Raw genomic sequence first — 21,130 nt, 5'->3', positions numbered from 1 at the left:
GAAAAACATAATAACCGAGGCCATTAACACCTTCAGGCCTGTGACTTTTGGGGTGTGTGTGGCTCTTTTTTAAGATCCACCCCACTATGGCGTCTACATCCGCGGCGGCGACGGGGCCGGCGAGATCTTATGCGGCGGCGGCCAAAGCCTCGGCCGCTCCCGCTGCTGCTGCTGCCCCGTCGCCGTTCCGCTTGATGACCATCAAGCTCGGGGTGAAGAGCTACACCCACCCCGACATGACTATTGAGGCGTGCGTGAAGGCTATGGCCGGGGTTGTCGGCCCTCCGGCCATAGTCGCCGCCTCAAAAATGTACGGGAAGGCTGTCTTCTTCCTGCAGTCCGAGCGGGCGGTGGCCCTGGCCATCGCTCAGGGGCTCACCGTGGGCGGGACTTTCCTGCCGGTGGACCCGCTGGAGGCCACCGCGCAGAGGGTCGTTCTGTCGAACGTCCCGCCCTATATCACCGGTGAGCTCCTCCTCCCCCACCTACGTCAACTCGGGGAGGTGAGGTCGGGCATTTCCCCGATCCCGCTCGGGCTCCGGGAAGGCAGCCTTCGCCATGTCTTCTCCTTCCGGCGCCAAGCCTTCGTTCAGCTGGCGCGGGAGGGGGAGACGGACGGGGCTTTCACGGTCCTCCACGGGGGGACCCCGTACCGCGTCTTTTGGACCACGGACGGCGTGCGGTGCCACGCCTGTAGGGAGGTGGGGCACGTGCGGAAAAACTGCCCCGCCTCCAAGGCCGCCAAGTCATCCGGCGCGGCCAAGGCTGGCGCCGCCGCCGCTCCTCCCTCCGGGTCTAGCCGCGCTCCCTCCCGAACAAAAGCTAACGGGGCGCGGTCGTCGTCGGAGGCCATCGTCGTCCAGGCCTCCGACGGGGGGGAGGAGGGATGTCCGGTCGGAAAAAAGGCGCTGGGGAAGAGCAAACACCATAGGGTGGGTCCCCCCGAGGAGGGCGTACCCTTTGACATGGACCCCCTGACGCCCGAGAGCATCGCGGCGCTGATAGTGGAGTGCGGAGCAGGGGGGGACCCCGTGCCTGAGCCCGTGGCCGTGACCGCCGAGGCGGGACCGCCGGAACCTGTGGCCGGGCTTGGGTCCGGGGGACCCAAAGAACTCGCTCCTCTGGAGGGAGCAGGGGAGGCCCCTGAAGACATGGAGGCCTCCCTTTACCCCTCCGCGCTCAAGCGAAGGCGCGACTCCCGGGACGAGGGGGGGGACAGGGAGGTGGAAGGCCCCTCCGGTCAGGGGGAGTCGTCGCCCGCCGCGGACACTGCGCCCCACCCCACCGCTGACACTACTACGGGCGAACGGCAGGGGTCGCCTGTCCCTGGGGAAGCTGAGGCAGAAGCGTCTGCCCGGCTCGTGCCTCCCGGGGATGGGGACGAGACCCTGCCCGTGGGGGGGGTCGCGGGACGACCCGCGGCGGGGACGGATCCTTTGTCGGTGGCGTTACCCCTCGACGGGTCGGGCGGCCAGGGGACCGGGCCGGGCGAGTCGTCCGACGATGAGCTCGCCCAGAGCGGCCCGGACCTTTCCCAGGTGCTGCTCGACTTCGTCGAGGTGTGCGGGAAAATTACCCCGTCTGCTGGGTCGGAGGCCGGTGGCGTGGCGGAGGGGAACCCTCCGTCTGTGTCTCCGGCGCCGGGCGACTTGGAGATGATCGGGTACGCGTGTTCTCCCGTCTCTCCGGTCTCTCCGGTCGTTCCGGTGCCTGGGGCGGAGGGGGTCTCCGGGCCGCCGCCGCCTTCTGGCCCGGCCCCCCTAAAGGAGCCCGGGGGGGAATCCTCCGCTACCGATCCTGGGGGTGGGATCGGGGCGGAGGCGGGGCCGGCTGTCGCGGCCGGGCCGCCCGACGCGCACTGCGTGGCGGACGGTTCGGCCGCCGGCGGCGACCCCCCGGAGGAGGACGGGGACTCGGTGGTGGGGGCGGAGGAAGACTTAGAGTCCATCGCCGACGAGGCGATGGATGACCTCGCGCCCCTCGCCGGGCCCCCCCTCGTTCTTATTCCCATCAGGGAGCTCCGGGATTTTGTGGCCACGAGCCAGGGTCGCCGCAGGACCCAGCAGGCCCTCGACAGATGGTCGGGGCTGGCGCTGCTCGTCGGGTCGGCCCGCGTCGCCTACAAGACCATGGGTGCGGACGCGGGCGTGAGCCCGTCCGAGCTGTGTCGGTTCCGAGCATTCCTCACCGGGCTGCTAAGGGAGTGGCGGTCGACTAGCGGCCGCCCTCCCTTCCCCCGTTAGTTTTAAGTAGGGGTTGGTTGTGCTTCTGAAATGAAGATAACCATAGCCAGCCTCAACGTCAACGGCAGCAGGGAGGCTAGCCGCAGATTTCATAACTTTTCGGTCCTTCGGGACGGAAAGTATGCGGTGTGCTTCCTGCAAGAAACCCACACCGTTCCGGGAGACGAGGCTACGTGGCTCCTGGAGTGGCAAGGAGGAGTCAACATGAGTCACCTCTCCAGTGTTTCCAGTGGGGTGGCTATCTTGTTGGCCCCGCATTTTCAGCCGGAGATCTTGGGGGTCAAGGAGCTCGTGCCGGGCCGCTTGCTCCAGGTCACCGTTCGCCTGGGGGGCGTGCCGTTCCATCTAGTGAACGTGTACGCCCCTCGGGCCGGTGCGCAGCAAGCGCGCTTCTTTGAAGAAGTGTCCACTCTTTTGGGCTCCGTCGACGCGGGCGAGTGCGTCGTCCTCGGGGGGGATTTTAATTGTACCCTCGAGGCGAGGGACCGCACGGGTACCCAGCCGAGCCCGGCGTCGGTGGGGAAGTTGAGGGACCTGGTCGGGTCCCTCGACTTGGTGGACGTCTGGCGTAATCTTCATCCCGACTCCAGCGCCTTCACTTTTGTGAGGTCTGGGGGAGGAGCGTCCAGGATCGACCGCCTCTACATTTCCCGGGCGTACGTCTCCTGCGTTCCGGCGGCTTCCGTGCGGCCGGTGCCGTGCACGGACCACCACCTGGTGTGGGCGGAGCTCGTGCCGCCGCGCGCCGGGGGGCGGTCCGCGTACTGGCACTTTAACAACCTGCTGCTGGAGGACGCGCGGTTCCGGGATTCGTTCGGTCTTTTCTGGGCCGGCTGGAGAAGGAAGCAGGGGGGCTTCCCCTCCTTGAGGCTATGGTGGGATGTGGGCAAGGCTCACGTCCGTCTCTTCTGTCAGGAGTACGCGAAGGGGTCGACCAAGAGGCGGGAGGCCCGGGTCGGGCAGTTGGAGAAGGAGGTGCTCGACCTGGAGTCCCGTCTCGGTCAAGTCGCCGAGGACCCGGCCCTGCGGCTGGCGTACGAAGAGAAGAAGGGCGCGCTGAAGGACCTGCGGCTCGTCGGGTCCCGAGGCGCGTACGTGAGGTCGCGGATCCAGTTCCTGCGGGACCTGGACCGCGGCTCCCCCTTCTTCTACTCGCTGGAAAAAAGACGGGGGGTCCGTAAGCAGCTTTTGGAGCTGCTGGCCGACGACGGATCTCCGGTCTCGGATCCGGAGGGAATCCGCGCGGAGACCCGCGCCTATTACGGGGCTCTGTTCTCTCCGGATCCGTCCAGCGAGGACGCGCGCGGAGTTTTGTGGGAGGACCTGCCGAAGGTCGGCCTGGAGGGCGCCGAAAAACTGGACGCTCCTCTGAGTTTGGAGGAGCTGTCCGGCGCCCTCCGCCAGCTCTCCAGGGGGAAGTCCCCGGGGCTGGACGGGCTGACCGTGGAGTTCCACAGGGCGTTCTGGGGCGTCCTGGGGGGCGACTACGTGCGGGTCCTGGGGGAATGTCTGGCGACCGGGGAGATGCCCCTCTCGTGGCGCAGGGCGGTGATCGTCCTGCTGCCTAAGAGGGGTGATCTCCGCCTCCTCAAGAACTGGCGCCCGGTCTCCCTCCTCAGCACGGATTACAAAATCTTCGCCAGGGCCATGTCTGTTCGCCTTGGCGCCGTGCTGGCCCGCATGATCCATCCCGACCAGTCCTACACGGTCCCGGGCCGGACCATTCACGATAACATCCATCTGGTCCGGGACCTGGTCCACCATTCCCAGAGGGCTGGTCTGTCGGTCGCCTTCCTTTCCCTGGATCAGGAGAAGGCGTTCGACAGGGTGGATCACGAGTATCTTTTCGGGACTCTGCGCGCTTTCGGGTTCGGGACGCATTTCGTCGCCCGGATCCGACTTCTGTACGCTGCCGCGGAGTGTCTGATTAAAGTTAACGGGTCCTTGACGGCGCCCCTTCGCTTCGGGAGGGGGGTGCGTCAGGGATGCCCCATGTCCGGCCAGTTATATGCCATTTGCGTGGAGCCTTTCCTGCGCCTCTTGCGGAAGAGGTTGGCGGGATTGGCTCTGCGAGGGCCGGGCGTGGAGGTGGTCCTCTCGGCTTACGCCGATGACGTGCTCCTCGTGGTCACGGATCCCGTTGACTTGCGGAGGATGCGGGAATGCCAGCAGATTTACTCGGACGCATCCTCCGCCAGGATCAACTGGGGGAAATGTTCTGGACTCCTGGTGGGTCAGTGGCAGGTGGACTCTCTGCCGGAGGAGTTCGGGCCCTTCGCCTGGAGCACCACGCACCTCCTCTACTTGGGAGTCTACCTCAGCCCGGCCGAGGACGCCTGGCCGGCGAACTGGCACGAGCTGGAGGCCAAAGTCACCGCTCGCTTAGGACGCTGGACAGGATTGCTCCGAGTGTTGTCCTACAGGGGTCGGGCGTTGGTCATAAACCAACTGGTGGCCGCCATGTTGTGGTACCGGTTGGTTACTCTGATCCCCCCCCCTGCGTTTGTCGCCAAGATACAGAAGAAGCTCGTCGACTTCTTCTGGAACAACAGGATGCACTGGGTCGCTGCCGCGGTTCTGAGTCTCCCGCTTAGGGAGGGCGGTCAGGCGCTGGTGTGCCTTCGCACCCAGGCTGCGACTTTCCGTCTTCGGACGCTGCAGAGATACCTGTACGTCGAGAATCCTCCGAGATGGTGTGCGCTGGCGACGCATTTCTTCCGCCAGCTGCACGGCCTCAATTACGACACGCAGCTCCTGTTTCTGAAAGTGGGCGGCAGGCGTGCCAGCCTGCAGGAGCTGCCTGTCTTTTACCAGGAACTGCTATGGGTTTGGAACTCCGTCGCCTCCAGGCGGAGCTCTCCCCCGTCAGGAGCGGCGGCTGTCCTCCGGGAGCCGCTGTTCAGGAATCCGCACCTCCACGTCCGCGAGTTCGGGTGGCTGGCGGAGCGCAGGGCTGTGCCTGGCAGGGTGACTAGAGTCGGGGACCTACTCGATGGCGGGGGAGCGGGCTGGATGGCGCCAGAGGAGCTGGCGCGACGCATGTCGTGGGACGACGTCCGGCTCGCGGTCAGCGCCATCGGGGCGGTGAAAGCGATGTTGCCCCCCGACGCCACGAGGTGTGTCGAGGCGGCTCGGGCGCGTGGGGAGATCCCGTCCGAGCTTACTCCCGTTCGGACGGAATTCCTTATCGGCGCCTCGCCCCGAAACTCCCCTCGGGGATCGGCGCCTCACAACTTGAGCCGTCTCGAGGAAATACCCTCCGTGCTTTTTCATTCTGCGCGGAGGGGTTTCCTGTACGGGCTGCTCTTGCACACCTTCCACTTTGCCATCTTCGCCTGCCGTCCGGACACGCCGTGGCGTGCCGTTTTACCTCCGGACGGAGACGGAGGTCCCCAATGGGGGTCTCTCTATGCGGGAGTCCTCCCTTGTTCTATCGGGGACTTGGCCTGGAGGGTGTTGCACAGGGCAGTTCCGTGCAATAGATTTTTAAATAGGTTCACGGACTCCCAGACCGCCTGTTTGTTTTGCGGTCTGGAGGAGTCCGTGTTCCACGTATATATGGGGTGTGAGAGGTTGCAGCCCCTCTTCCATTTTTTGAAGGGGCTGCTCCTCAAATTTTGGTTGCACTTCAGTCCCACGCTCCTGATCTACGGTCACCCCGTGCGGAGGGGAGCGGGCAGGTTGGAGGACCTCCTCGTGGGCCTGCTCCTGGGCCTGGCCAAGAAAGCCATAAATCGGTCCAGGCAGCGGGCGGTCGAGGGGGTCGTCCGGCCAGATTGCCTCCCGCCCTTCCGCGGCCATGTTCGCGCCCGGGTGGCCCTGGAGATGGAGCACGCGGTCTCCGCCGGCACGCTCGAGCAATTTCGCGACCGGTGGGCGCCGCGGGGACTGGAGTGCGTAATTAGTTCAAATGATCAAATTTTAATTTGAGGGGTTAAGGTTTATTTAAGGGGTTATTGGTTTTTAGTTACAATTTATTTGTTAATTTGGTTTTACACAAGAGGAGAGACTAGGAACAATCAACAGAGGAGACTGACAAGTGAAGGTGCTCAGTCTGTTCCTTGCTGCCTGTGGAGCAGGTTGTGCTGTTCCTGCTCCTGCTGCTGCTTAGGAGGTGGTGGTTGCCTTGGCCTGGGAGTGGAGAGGAAGGAGTGACCCCAGGCCACCACTACCAGCAACCTACCTACCCACAACCATCAACTACAGAGGTGCCTGGAGAGGGAGGAGTAGAGGACAGAGGAGGAGGCCAGTTTTACAACCACAGGAGGCCTTCCATCACTGCCTCCCAACTTGGCCTCCAGCCCAGGAGAGGGAGAGAGGGGAGAGAATACCACTCAGCTACAACTCGGAAGGAGGGGAGGAGCCGCTGCAACTTTCAAACATCTGCAGGTGGGTGTCTTTGTGCACTCCCCTAAAGACTTTGCATTGTAGGCGGGGGGAGGAAGGAAGACGGGCCGGAAGCCTGGCCTGGGTTGGCTGGAGCCTGCCCAGGTGAAGCTTGTTTCTGCACGCCGAGAAGACCTGGTGGGGGCTGAACCTGGGCTGTCTCCAGTCTACCCAGGCGAAGACATCTTCTCCCCCTGCCCGAAGACCATCGTTAAAGACTTTGTATTCCATCGGGGGAGTGCACCCAGCCGACGCCCACCCACCGACCAACACCTTAAGCGGGGACCCTGCCTTTGCGGCCCCCCCCCCTCCTTCCCATCCCCCTCTTTCTCTCTCCTTGTCCTCTCTCTGCCTCTCAAAAGGCACCTCTTATTATTATTTATTATTACCAATTGAGCAGAGGGAAGGAAGGGCCCCCTCCCAATTTATTCCATCAAGGGGAGAGGTGGCCCAGTACATTTACACTCCCTCTGCTCAGGACCCTTTTTCCGAGGCCATTAACACCTTCAGGCCTGTGACTTTTGGGGTGTGTGTAGCTCTTTTTTAAGATCCACCCCACTATGGCATCTACATCCGCGGCGGCGACGGGGCCGGCGAGAACTTATGCGGCGGCGGCGGCCAAAGCCTCGGCCGCTCCCGCTGCTGCTGCTGCCCCGTCGCCGTTCCGCTTGATGACCGTCAAGCTCGGGGTGAAGAGCTACACCCACCCCGACATGACTATTGAGGCGTGCGTCAAGGCTATGGCCGGGGTTGTCGGCCCTCCGGCCATAGTCGCCGCCTCAAAAATGTATGGGAAGGCTGTCTTCTTCCTGCAGTCCGAGCGGGCGGTGGCCCTGGCCATCGCTCAGGGGCTCACCGTGGGCGGGACTTTCCTGCCGGTGGACCCGCTGGAGGCCACCGCGCAGAGGGTCGTTCTGTCGAACGTCCCGCCCTATATCACCGGTGAGCTCCTCCTCCCCCACCTACGTCAACTCGGGGAGGTGAGGTCGGGCATTTCCCCGATCCCGCTCGGGCTCCGGGAAGGCAGCCTTCGCCATGTCTTCTCCTTCCGGCGCCAAGCCTTCGTTCAGCTGGCGCGGGAGGGGGAGACGGACGGGGCTTTCACGGTCCTCCACGGGGGGACCCCGTACCGCGTCTTTTGGACCACGGACGGCGTGCGGTGCCACGCCTGTAGGGAGGTGGGGCACGTGCGGAAAAACTGCCCCGCCTCCAAGGCCGCCAAGTCATCCGGCGCGGCCAAGGCTGGCGCCGCCGCCGCTCCTCCCTCCGGGTCTAGCCGCGCTCCCTCCCAAACAAAAGCCAACGGGGCGCGGTCGTCGTCGGAGGCCATCGTCGTCCAGGCCTCCGGCGGGGGGGAGGAGGGATGTCCGGTCGGAAAAAAGGCGCTGGGGAAGAACAAACACCGTAGGGTGGGTCCCCCCGAGGAGGGCGTGCCCTTTAACATGGACCCCCTGACGCCCGAGAGCATCGCGGCGCTGATAGTGGAGTGCGGAGCGGGGGGGGACACCGTGCCTGAGCCCGCGGCCGTGACCGCCGAGGCGGGACCGCCAGAACCTGCGGCCGGGCTTGGGTCCGGGGGACCCAAAGAACTCGCTCCTCTGGAAGGAGCAGGGGAGGCCCCTGAAGACATGGAGGCCTCCCTCTACCCCTCCGCGCTCAAGCGAAGGCGCGACTCCCGGGACGAGGGGGGGGACAGGGAGGTGGAAGGCCCCTCCGGTCAGGGGGAGTCGTCGCCCGCCGCGGACACTGCGCCCCACCCCACCGCTGACACTACTACGGGTGAACGGCAGGGGTCGCCTGTCCCTGGGGAAGCTGAGGCAGAAGCGTCTGCCCGGCTCATGCCTCCCGGGGATGGGGACGAGACCCTGCCCGTGGGGGGGGTCGCGGGACGACCCGCGGCGGGGACGGATCCTTTGTCGGTGGCGTTACCCCTCGACGGGTCGGGCGGCCAGGGGACCGGGCCGGGCGAGTCGTCCGACGATGAGCTCGCCCAGAGCGGCCCGGACCTTTCCCAGGTGCTGCTCGACTTCGTCGAGGTGTGCGGGAAAATTACCCCGTCTGCTGGGTCGGAGGCCGGTGGCGTGGCGGAGGGGAACCCTCCGTCTGTATCTCCGGCGCCGGGCGACTTGGAGACGATCGGGTACGCGTGTTCTCCCGTCTCTCCGGTCTCTCCGGTCGTTCCGGTGCCTGGGGCGGAGGGGGTCTCTGGGCCGCCGCCGCCTTCTGGCCCGGCCCCCCTAAAGGAGCCCGGGGGGGAATCCTCCGCTACCGATCCTGGGGGTGGGATCGGGGCGGAGGCGGGGCCGGCTGTCGCGGCCGGGCCGCCCGACGCGCACTGCGTGGCGGACGGTTCGGCCGCCGGTGGCGACCCCCCGGAGGAGGACGTGGACTCGGTGGTGGGGGCGGAGGAAGACTTAGAGTCCATCGCCGACGAGGCGATGGATGACCTCGCGCCCCTCGCCGGGCCCCCCCTCGTTCTTATTCCCATCAGGGAGCTCCGGGAATTTGTGGCCACGAGCCAGGGTCGCCGCAGGACCCAGCAGGCCCTCGACAGATGGTCGGGGCTGGCGCTGCTCGTCGGGTCGGCCCGCGTCGCCTACAAGACCATGGGTGCGGACGCGGGCGTGAGCCCGTCTGAGCTGTGTCGGTTCCGAGCATTCCTCACCGGGCTGCTAAGGGAGTGGCGGTCGACTAGCGGCCGCCCTCCCTTCCCCCGTTAGGTTTAAGTAGGGGTTGGTTGTGCTTCTGTAATGAAGATAACCATAGCCAGCCTCAACGTCAACGGCAGCAGGGAGGCTAGCCGCAGATTTAATAACTTTTCGGTCCTTCGGGACGGGAAGTATGCGGTGTGCTTCCTGCAAGAAACCCACACCGTTCCGGGAGACGAGGCTACGTGGCTCCTGGAGTGGCAAGGAGGGGTCAACATGAGTCACCTCTCCAGTGTTTCCAGTGGGGTGGCTATCTTGTTGGCCCCGCATTTTCAGCCGGAGATCTTGGGGGTCAAGGAGCTCGTGCCGGGCCGCTTGCTCCAGGTCACTGTTCGCCTGGGGGGCGTGCCGTTCCATCTAGTGAACGTGTACGCCCCTCAGGCCGGTGCGCAGCAAGCGCGCTTCTTTGAAGAAGTGTCCACTCTTTTGGGCTCCATCGACGCGGGCGAGTGCGTCGTCCTCGGGGGGGATTTTAATTGTACCCTCGAGGCGAGGGACCGCACGGGTACCCAGCCGTGCCCGGCGTCGGTGGGGAAGTTGAGGGACCTGGTCGGGTCCCTCGACTTGGTGGACGTCTGGCGTAATCTTCATCCCGACTCCAGCACCTTCACTTTTGTGAGGTCTGGGGGAGGAGCGTCCAGGATCGACCGCCTCTACATTTCCCGGGCGTACGTCTCCTGCGTTCCGACGGCTTCCGTGCGGCCGGTGCCGTGCACGGACCACCACCTGGTGTGGGCGGAGCTCGTGCCGCCGCGCGCCGGGGGGCGGTCCGCGTACTGGCACTTTAACAACCTGCTGCTGGAGGACGCGCGGTTCCGGGATTCGTTCGGTCTTTTCTGGGCCGGCTGGAGAAGGAAGCAGGGGGGCTTCCCCTCCTTGAGGCTATGGTGGGATGTGGGCAAGGCTCACGTCCGTCTCTTCTGTCAGGAGTACGCGAAGGGGTCGACCAAGAGGCGGGAGGCCCGGGTCGGGCAGTTGGAGAAGGAGGTGCTCGACCTGGAGTCCCGTCTCGGTCAAGTCGCCGAGGACCCGGCCCTGCGGCTGGCGTACGAAGAGAAGAAGGGCGCGCTGAAGGACCTGCGGCTCGTCGGGTCCCGAGGCGCGTACGTGAGGTCGCGGATCCAGTTCCTGCGGGACCTGGACCGCGGCTCCCCCTTCTTCTACTCGCTGGAAAAAAGACGGGGGGTCCGTAAGCAGCTTTTGGAGCTGCTGGCCGACGACGGATCTCCGGTCTCGGATCCGGAGGGAATCCGCGCGGAGACCCGCGCCTATTACGGGGCTCTGTTCTCTCCGGATCCGTCCAGCGAGGACGCGCGCGGAGTTTTGTGGGAGGACCTGCCGAAGGTCGGCCTGGAGGGCGCCGAAAAACTGGACGCTCCTCTGAGTTTGGAAGAGCTGTCCGGCGCCCTCCGCCAGCTCTCCAGGGGGAAGTCCCCGGGGCTGGACGGGCTGACCGTGGAGTTCCACAGGGCGTTCTGGGGCGTCCTGGGGGGCGACTACGTGCGGGTCCTGGGGGAATGTCTGGCGACCGGGGAGATGCCCCTCTCGTGGCGCAGGGCGGTGATCGTCCTGCTGCCTAAGAAGGGTGATCTCCGCCTCCTCAAGAACTGGCGCCCGGTCTCCCTCCTCAGCACGGATTACAAAATCTTCGCCAGGGCCATGTCTGTTCGCCTTGGCGCCGTGCTGGCCCGCATGATCCATCCCGACCAGTCCTACACGGTCCCGGGCCGGACCATTCACGATAACATCCATCTGGTCCGGGACCTGGTCCACCATTCCCAGAGGGCTGGTCTGTCGGTCGCCTTCCTTTCCCTGGATCAGGAGAAGGCGTTCGACAGGGTGGATCACGAGTATCTTTTCGGGACTCTGCGCGCTTTCGGGTTCGGGACGCATTTCGTCGCCCGGATCCGACTTCTGTACGCTGCCGCGGAGTGTCTGATTAAAGTTAACGGGTCCTTGACGGCGCCCCTTCGCTTCGGGAGGGGGGTGCGTCAGGGATGCCCCATGTCCGGCCAGTTATATGCCATTTGCATGGAGCCTTTCCTGCGCCTCTTGCGGAAGAGGTTGGCGGGATTGGCTCTGCGAGGGCCGGGCGTGGAGGTGGTCCTCTCGGCTTACGCCGATGACGTGCTCCTCGTGGTCACGGATCCCGTTGACTTGCGGAGGATGCGGGAATGCCAGCAGATTTACTCGGACGCATCCTCCGCCAAGATCAACTGGGGGAAATGTTCTGGACTCCTGGTGGGTCAGTGGCAGGTGGACTCTCTACCGGAGGAGTTCGGGCCCTTCGCCTGGAGTACCACGCACCTCCTCTACTTGGGAGTCTACCTCAGCCCGGCCGAGGACGCCTGGCCGGCGAACTGGCACGAGCTGGAGGCCAAAGTCACCGCTCGCTTAGGACGCTGGACAGGATTGCTCCGAGTGTTGTCCTACAGGGGTCGGGCGTTGGTCATAAACCAACTGGTGGCCGCCATGTTGTGGTACCGGTTGGTTACTCTGATCCCCCCCCCTGCGTTTGTCGCCAAGATACAGAAGAAGCTCGTCGACTTCTTCTGGAACAACAGGATACACTGGGTCGCTGCCGCGGTTCTGAGTCTCCCGCTTAGGGAGGGCGGTCAGGCGTTGGTGTGCCTCCGCACCCAGGCTGCGACTTTCCGTCTTCGGACGCTGCAGAGATACCTGTACGTCGAGAATCCTCCGAGATGGTGTGCGCTGGCGACGTATTTTTTCCGCCAGCTGCACGGCCTCAATTACGACACGCAGCTCCTGTTTTTGGAGGTGAGCGGCAGGCGTGAGAGCCTGCGGGAGCTGCCTGTCTTTTACCAGGAACTACTATGGGTTTGGAACTCCGTCGCCTCCAGGCGGAGCTCTCCCCCGTCAGGAGCGGCGGCTGTCCTCCGGGAGCCGCTGTTCAGGAATCCGCACCTCCACGTCCGCGAGTTCGGGTGGCTGGCGGAGCGCAGGGCTGTGCCTGGCAGGGTGACTAGAGTCGGGGACCTACTCGATGGCGGAGGAGCGGGCTGGATGGCGCCAGAGGAGCTGGCGCGACGCATGTCGTGGGTCGACGTCCGGCTCGCGGTCGATGCCATCGGGGCGGTGAAAGCGATGTTGCCCCCCGGCGCCACGAGGTGCGTCGAGGCGGCTCGGGCACGTGGGGAGATCCCGTCCGAGCTTACTCCCGTTCGGATGGAATTCCTTATCGGCGCCTTGCCCCGAGACTCCCCTCGGGGATCGGCGCCTCACAACCTGAGCCGTCTCGAGGAGATACCCTCCGTGCTTTTTCATTCTGCGCGGAGGGGTTTCCTGTACGGGCTGCTCTTGCACACCTTCCACTTTGCCATCTTCGCCTGCCGTCCGGACACGCCGTGGCGTGCCGTTTTACCTCCGGACGGAGGCGGAGGTCCCCAATGGGGGGCTCTCTATGCGGGAGTCCTCCCCTGTTCTATCGGGGATTTGGCCTGGAGGGTGTTGCACAGAGCAGTTCCGTGCAATAGATTTTTAAGCAGGTTTACGGACTCCCAGACCGCTTGTTTGTTTTGCGGTCTGGAGGAGTCCGTTTTTCACGTGTACACGGGGTGTGAGAGGTTGCAGCCCCTCTTTCACTATTTGAAGGGGCTGCTCCTCAAATTTTGGTTGCACTTCAGTCCCACGCTCCTGATCTACGGTCACCCGGTGCGGAGGGGAGCGGCCAGGTCGGAGGACCTCCTCGTGGGCCTGCTCCTGGGCCTGGCCAAGAAAGCCATCAATTGGTCCAGGCAGCGGGCGGCCGAGGGGGTCGTCCGGCCGGATTGCCTCCCTCTCTTCCGCGGCCATGTTCGCGGCCGGGTGGCCCTGGAGATGGAGCACGCGGTGTCCGCCGGCGAGCTCGAGCTCTTTCGTGACCGGTGGGCGCCGCGGGGACTGGAGTGCGTAATCGATCTAAGAGGCCAAATTTTAATTTGATTAATCAGGTTATTTAAAGGGTTTATTTGTTTAAGGGTTTATTTTTTTGGGTGTTTTCAAAAGAGGTGATTAAAAACTAACACAGGGTTAGGAACAATTAACACCAGAGACTAGGAACAATCAACAGAGGAGACTGACAAGTGAAGGTGCTCAGTCTGTTCCTTGCTGCCTGTGGAGCAGGTTGTGCTGTTCCTGCTCCTGCTGCTGCTTAGGAGGTGGTGGTTGCCTTGGCCTGGGAGTGGAGAGGAAGGAGTGACCCCAGGCCACCACTACCAGCAACCTACCTACCCACAACCATCAACTACAGAGGTGCCTGGAGAGGGAGGAGTAGAGGACAGAGGAGGAGGCCAGTTTTACAACCACAGGAGGCCTTCCATCACTGCCTCCCAACTTGGCCTCCAGCCCAGGAGAGGGAGAGAGGGGAGAGAATACCACTCAGCTACAACTCGGAAGGAGGGGAGGAGCCGCTGCAACTTTCAAACATCTGCAGGTGGGTGTCTTTGTGCACTCCCCTAAAGACTTTGCATTGTAGGCGGGGGGAGGAAGGAAGACGGGCCGGAAGCCTGGCCTGGGTTGGCTGGAGCCTGCCCAGGTGAAGCTTGTTTCTGCACGCCGAGAAGACCTGGTGGGGGCTGAACCTGGGCTGTCTCCAGTCTACCCAGGCGAAGACATCTTCTCCCCCTGCCCGAAGACCATCGTTAAAGACTTTGTATTCCATCGGGGGAGTGCACCCAGCCGACGCCCACCCACCGACCAACACCTTAAGCGGGGACCCTGCCTTTGCGGCCCCCCCCCCCTCCTTCCCATCCCCCTCTTTCTCTCTCCTTGTCCTCTCTCTGCCTCTCAAAAGGCACCTCTTATTATTATTTATTATTACCAATTGAGCAGAGGGAAGGAAGGGCCCCCTCCCAATTTATTCCATCAAGGGGAGAGGTGGCCCAGTACATTTACACTCCCTCTGCTCAGGACCCTTTTTCCGAGGCCATTAACACCTTCAGGCCTGTGACTTTTGGGGTGTGTGTAGCTCTTTTTTAAGATCCACCCCACTATGGCATCTACATCCGCGGCGGCGACGGGGCCGGCGAGAACTTATGCGGCGGCGGCGGCCAAAGCCTCGGCCGCTCCCGCTGCTGCTGCTGCCCCGTCGCCGTTCCGCTTGATGACCGTCAAGCTCGGGGTGAAGAGCTACACCCACCCCGACATGACTATTGAGGCGTGCGTCAAGGCTATGGCCGGGGTTGTCGGCCCTCCGGCCATAGTCGCCGCCTCAAAAATGTATGGGAAGGCTGTCTTCTTCCTGCAGTCCGAGCGGGCGGTGGCCCTGGCCATCGCTCAGGGGCTCACCGTGGGCGGGACTTTCCTGCCGGTGGACCCGCTGGAGGCCACCGCGCAGAGGGTCGTTCTGTCGAACGTCCCGCCCTATATCACCGGTGAGCTCCTCCTCCCCCACCTACGTCAACTCGGGGAGGTGAGGTCGGGCATTTCCCCGATCCCGCTCGGGCTCCGGGAAGGCAGCCTTCGCCATGTCTTCTCCTTCCGGCGCCAAGCCTTCGTTCAGCTGGCGCGGGAGGGGGAGACGGACGGGGCTTTCACGGTCCTCCACGGGGGGACCCCGTACCGCGTCTTTTGGACCACGGACGGCGTGCGGTGCCACGCCTGTAGGGAGGTGGGGCACGTGCGGAAAAACTGCCCCGCCTCCAAGGCCGCCAAGTCATCCGGCGCGGCCAAGGCTGGCGCCGCCGCCGCTCCTCCCTCCGGGTCTAGCCGCGCTCCCTCCCAAACAAAAGCCAACGGGGCGCGGTCGTCGTCGGAGGCCATCGTCGTCCAGGCCTCCGGCGGGGGGGAGGAGGGATGTCCGGTCGGAAAAAAGGCGCTGGGGAAGAACAAACACCGTAGGGTGGGTCCCCCCGAGGAGGGCGTGCCCTTTAACATGGACCCCCTGACGCCCGAGAGCATCGCGGCGCTGATAGTGGAGTGCGGAGCGGGGGGGGACACCGTGCCTGAGCCCGCGGCCGTGACCGCCGAGGCGGGACCGCCAGAACCTGCGGCCGGGCTTGGGTCCGGGGGACCCAAAGAACTCGCTCCTCTGGAAGGAGCAGGGGAGGCCCCTGAAGACATGGAGGCCTCCCTCTACCCCTCCGCGCTCAAGCGAAGGCGCGACTCCCGGGACGAGGGGGGGGACAGGGAGGTGGAAGGCCCCTCCGGTCAGGGGGAGTCGTCGCCCGCCGCGGACACTGCGCCCCACCCCACCGCTGACACTACTACGTGTGAACGGCAGGGGTCGCCTGTCCCTGGGGAAGCTGAGGCAGAAGCGTCTGCCCGGCTCATGCCTCCCGGGGATGGGGACGAGACCCTGCCCGTGGGGGGGGGTCGCGGGACGACCCGCGGCGGGGACGGATCCTTTGTCGGTGGCGTTACCCCTCGACGGGTCGGGCGGCCAGGGGACCGGGCCGGGCGAGTCGTCCGACGATGAGCTCGCCCAGAGCGGCCCGGACCTTTCCCAGGTGCTGCTCGACTTCGTCGAGGTGTGCGGGAAAATTACCCCGTCTGCTGGGTCGGAGGCCGGTGGCGTGGCGGAGGGGAACCCTCCGTCTGTATCTCCGGCGCCGGGCGACTTGGAGACGATCGGGTACGCGTGTTCTCCCGTCTCTCCGGTCTCTCCGGTCGTTCCGGTGCCTGGGGCGGAGGGGGTCTCTGGGCCGCCGCCGCCTTCTGGCCCGGCCCCCCTAAAGGAGCCCGGGGGGGAATCCTCCGCTACCGATCCTGGGGGTGGGATCGGGGCGGAGGCGGGGCCGGCTGTCGCGGCCGGGCCGCCCGACGCGCACTGCGTGGCGGACGGTTCGGCCGCCGGTGGCGACCCCCCGGAGGAGGACGGGGACTCGGTGGTGGGGGCGGAGGAAGACTTAGAGTCCATCGCCGACGAGGCGATGGATGACCTCGCGCCCCTCGCCGGGCCCCCCCTCGTTCTTATTCCCATCAGGGAGCTCCGGGAATTTGTGGCCACGAGCCAGGGTCGCCGCAGGACCCAGCAGGCCCTCGACAGATGGTCGGGGCTGGCGCTGCTCGTCGGGTCGGCCCGCGTCGCCTACAAGACCATGGGTGCGGACGCGGGCGTGAGCCCGTCCGAGCTGTGTCGGTTCCGAGCATTCCTCACCGGGCTGCTAAGGGAGTGGCGGTCGACTAGCGGCCGCCCTCCCTTCCCCCGTTAGGTTTAAGTAGGGGTTGGTTGTGCTTCTGTAATGAAGATAACCATAGCCAGCCTCAACGTCAACGGCAGCAGGGAGGCTAGCCGCAGATTTAATAACTTTTCGGTCCTTCGGGACGGGAAGTATGCGGTGTGCTTCCTGCAAGAAACCCACACCGTTCCGGGAGACGAGGCTACGTGGCTCCTGGAGTGGCAAGGAGGGGTCAACATGAGTCACCTCTCCAGTGTTTCCAGTGGGGTGGCTATCTTGTTGGCCCCGCATTTTCAGCCGGAGATCTTGGGGGTCAAGGAGCTCGTGCCGGGCCGCTTGCTCCAGGTCACTGTTCGCCTGGGGGGCGTGCCGTTCCATCTAGTGAACGTGTACGCCCCTCAGGCCGGTGCGCAGCAAGCGCGCTTCTTTGAAGAAGTGTCCACTCTTTTGGGCTCCATCGACGCGGGCGAGTGCGTCGTCCTCGGGGGGGATTTTAATTGTACCCTCGAGGCGAGGGACCGCACGGGTACCCAGCCGTGCCCGGCGTCGGTGGGGAAGTTGAGGGACCTGGTCGGGTCCCTCGACTTGGTGGACGTCTGGCGTAATCTTCATCCCGACTCCAGCACCTTCACTTTTGTGAGGTCTGGGGGAGGAGCGTCCAGGATCGACCGCCTCTACATTTCCCGGGCGTACGTCTCCTGCGTTCCGACGGCTTCCGTGCGGCCGGTGCCGTGCACGGACCACCACCTGGTGTGGGCGGAGCTCGTGCCGCCGCGCGCCGGGGGGCGGTCCGCGTACTGGCACTTTAACAACCTGCTGCTGGAGGACGCGCGGTTCCGGGATTCGTTCGGTCTTTTCTGGGCCGGCTGGAGAAGGAAGCAGGGGGGCTTCCCCTCCTTGAGGCTATGGTGGGATGTGGGCAAGGCTCACGTCCGTCTCTTCTGTCAGGAGTACGCGAAGGGGTCGACCAAGAGGCGGGAGGCCCGGGTCGGGCAGTTGGAGAAGGAGGTGCTCGACCTGGAGTCCCGTCTCGGTCAAGTCGCCGAGGACCCGGCCCTGCGGCTGGCGTACGAAGAGAAGAAGGGCGCGCTGAAGGACCTGCGGCTCGTCGGGTCCCGAGGCGCGTACGTGAGGTCGCGGATCCAGTTCCTGCGGGACCTGGACCGCGGCTCCCCCTTCTTCTACTCGCTGGAAAAAAGACGGGGGGTCCGTAAGCAGCTTTTGGAGCTGCTGGCCGACGACGGATCTCCGGTCTCGGATCCGGAGGGAATCCGCGCGGAGACCCGCGCCTATTACGGGGCTCTGTTCTCTCCGGATCCGTCCAGCGAGGACGCGCGCGGAGTTTTGTGGGAGGACCTGCCGAAGGTCGGCCTGGAGGGCGCCGAAAAACTGGACGCTCCTCTGAGTTTGGAGGAGCTGTCCGGCGCCCTCCGCCAGCTCTCCAGGGGGAAGTCCCCGGGGCTGGACGGGCTGACCGTGGAGTTCCACAGGGCGTTCTGGGGCGTCCTGGGGGGCGACTACGTGCGGGTCCTGGGGGAATGTCTGGCGACCGGGGAGATGCCCCTCTCGTGGCGCAGGGCGGTGATCGTCCTGCTGCCTAAGAAGGGTGATCTCCGCCTCCTCAAGAACTGGCGCCCGGTCTCCCTCCTCAGCACGGATTACAAAATCTTCGCCAGGGCCATGTCTGTTCGCCTTGGCGCCGTGCTGGCCCGCATGATCCATCCCGACCAGTCCTACACGGTCCCGGGCCGGACCATTCACGATAACATCCATCTGGTCCGGGACCTGGTCCACCATTCCCAGAGGGCTGGTCTGTCGGTCGCCTTCCTTTCCCTGGATCAGGAGAAGGCGTTCGACAGGGTGGATCACGAGTATCTTTTCGGGACTCTGCGCGCTTTCGGGTTCGGGACGCATTTCGTCGCCCGGATCCGACTTCTGTACGCTGCCGCGGAGTGTCTGATTAAAGTTAACGGGTCCTTGACGGCGCCCCTTCGCTTCGGGAGGGGGGTGCGTCAGGGATGCCCCATGTCCGGCCAGTTATATGCCATTTGCGTGGAGCCTTTCCTGCGCCTCTTGCGGAAGAGGTTGGCGGGATTGGCTCTGCGAGGGCCGGGCGTGGAGGTGGTCCTCTCGGCTTACGCCGATGACGTGCTCCTCGTGGTCACGGATCCCGTTGACTTGCGGAGGATGCGGGAATGCCAGCAGATTTACTCGGACGCATCCTCCGCCAAGATCAACTGGGGGAAATGTTCTGGACTCCTGGTGGGTCAGTGGCAGGTGGACTCTCTACCGGAGGAGTTCGGGCCCTTCGCCTGGAGTACCACGCACCTCCTCTACTTGGGAGTCTACCTCAGCCCGGCCGAGGACGCCTGGCCGGCGAACTGGCACGAGCTGGAGGCCAAAGTCACCGCTCGCTTAGGACGCTGGACAGGATTGCTCCGAGTGTTGTCCTACAGGGGTCGGGCGTTGGTCATAAACCAACTGGTGGCCGCCATGTTGTGGTACCGGTTGGTTACTCTGATCCCCCCCCCTGCGTTTGTCGCCAAGATACAGAAGAAGCTCGTCGACTTCTTCTGGAACAACAGGATACACTGGGTCGCTGCCGCGGTTCTGAGTCTCCCGCTTAGGGAGGGCGGTCAGGCGTTGGTGTGCCTCCGCACCCAGGCTGCGACTTTCCGTCTTCGGACGCTGCAGAGATACCTGTACGTCGAGAATCCTCCGAGATGGTGTGCGCTGGCGACGTATTTTTTCCGCCAGCTGCACGGCCTCAATTACGACACGCAGCTCCTGTTTTTGGAGGTGAGCGGCAGGCGTGAGAGCCTGCGGGAGCTGCCTGTCTTTTACCAGGAACTACTATGGGTTTGGAACTCCGTCGCCTCCAGGCGGAGCTCTCCCCCGTCAGGAGCGGCGGCTGTCCTCCGGGAGCCGCTGTTCAGGAATCCGCACCTCCACGTCCGCGAGTTCGGGTGGCTGGCGGAGCGCAGGGCTGTGCCTGGCAGGGTGACTAGAGTCGGGGACCTACTCGATGGCGGAGGAGCGGGCTGGATGGCGCCAGAGGAGCTGGCGCGACGCATGTCGTGGGTCGACGTCCGGCTCGCGGTCGATGCCATCGGGGCGGTGAAAGCGATGTTGCCCCCCGGCGCCACGAGGTGCGTCGAGGCGGCTCGGGCACGTGGGGAGATCCCGTCCGAGCTTACTCCCGTTCGGATGGAATTCCTTATCGGCGCCTTGCCCCGAGACTCCCCTCGGGGATCGGCGCCTCACAACCTGAGCCGTCTCGAGGAGATACCCTCCGTGCTTTTTCATTCTGCGCGGAGGGGTTTCCTGTACGGGCTGCTCTTGCACACCTTCCACTTTGCCATCTTCGCCTGCCGTCCGGACACGCCGTGGCGTGCCGTTTTACCTCCGGACGGAGGCGGAGGTCCCCAATGGGGGGCTCTCTATGCGGGAGTCCTCCCCTGTTCTATCGGGGATTTGGCCTGGAGGGTGTTGCACAGAGCAGTTCCGTGCAATAGATTTTTAAGCAGGTTTACGGACTCCCAGACCGCTTGTTTGTTTTGCGGTCTGGAGGAGTCCGTTTTTCACGTGTACACGGGGTGTGAGAGGTTGCAGCCCCTCTTTCACTATTTGAAGGGGCTGCTCCTCAAATTTTGGTTGCACTTCAGTCCCACGCTCCTGATCTACGGTCACCCGGTGCGGAGGGGAGCGGCCAGGTCGGAGGACCTCCTCGTGGGCCTGCTCCTGGGCCTGGCCAAGAAAGCCATCAATTGGTCCAGGCAGCGGGCGGCCGAGGGGGTCGTCCGGCCGGATTGCCTCCCTCTCTTCCGCGGCCATGTTCGCGGCCGGGTGGCCCTGGAGATGGAGCACGCGGTGTCCGCCGGCGAGCTCGAGCTCTTTCGTGACCGGTGGGCGCCGCGGGGACTGGAGTGCGTAATCGATCTAAGAGGCCAAATTTTAATTTGATTAATCAGGTTATTTAAAGGGTTTATTTGTTTAAGGGTTTATTTTTTTGGGTGTTTTCAAAAGAGGTGATTAAAAACTAACACAGGGTTAGGAACAATTAACACCAGAGACTAGGAACAATCAACAGAGGAGACTGACAAGTGAAGGTGCTCAGTCTGTTCCTTGCTGCCTGTGGAGCAGGTTGTGCTGTTCCTGCTCCTGCTGCTGCTTAGGAGGTGGTGGTTGCCTTGGCCTGGGAGTGGAGAGGAAGGAGTGACCCCAGGCCACCACTACCAGCAACCTACCTACCCACAACCATCAACTACAGAGGTGCCTGGAGAGGGAGGAGTAGAGGACAGAGGAGGAGGCCAGTTTTACAACCACAGGAGGCCTTCCATCACTGCCTCCCAACTTGGCCTCCAGCCCAGGAGAGGGAGAGAGGGGAGAGAATACCACTCAGCTACAACTCGGAAGGAGGGGAGGAGCCGCTGCAACTTTCAAACATCTGCAGGTGGGTGTCTTTGTGCACTCCCCTAAAGACTTTGCATTGTAGGCGGGGGGAGGAAGGAAGACGGGCCGGAAGCCTGGCCTGGGTTGGCTGGAGCCTGCCCAGGTGAAGCTTGTTTCTGCACGCCGAGAAGACCTGGTGGGGGCTGAACCTGGGCTGTCTCCAGTCTACCCAGGCGAAGACATCTTCTCCCCCTGCCCGAAGACCATCGTTAAAGACTTTGTA

The sequence above is a fragment of the Somniosus microcephalus genome, chromosome 24 (assembly GCF_052327205.1).
Source record: "Somniosus microcephalus isolate GS21.2 chromosome 24, FLI_Smic_1.0, whole genome shotgun sequence".
Taxonomy (NCBI): domain Eukaryota; kingdom Metazoa; phylum Chordata; class Chondrichthyes; order Squaliformes; family Somniosidae; genus Somniosus; species Somniosus microcephalus.
Note: the sequence above shows the minus strand (reverse complement) of the source record.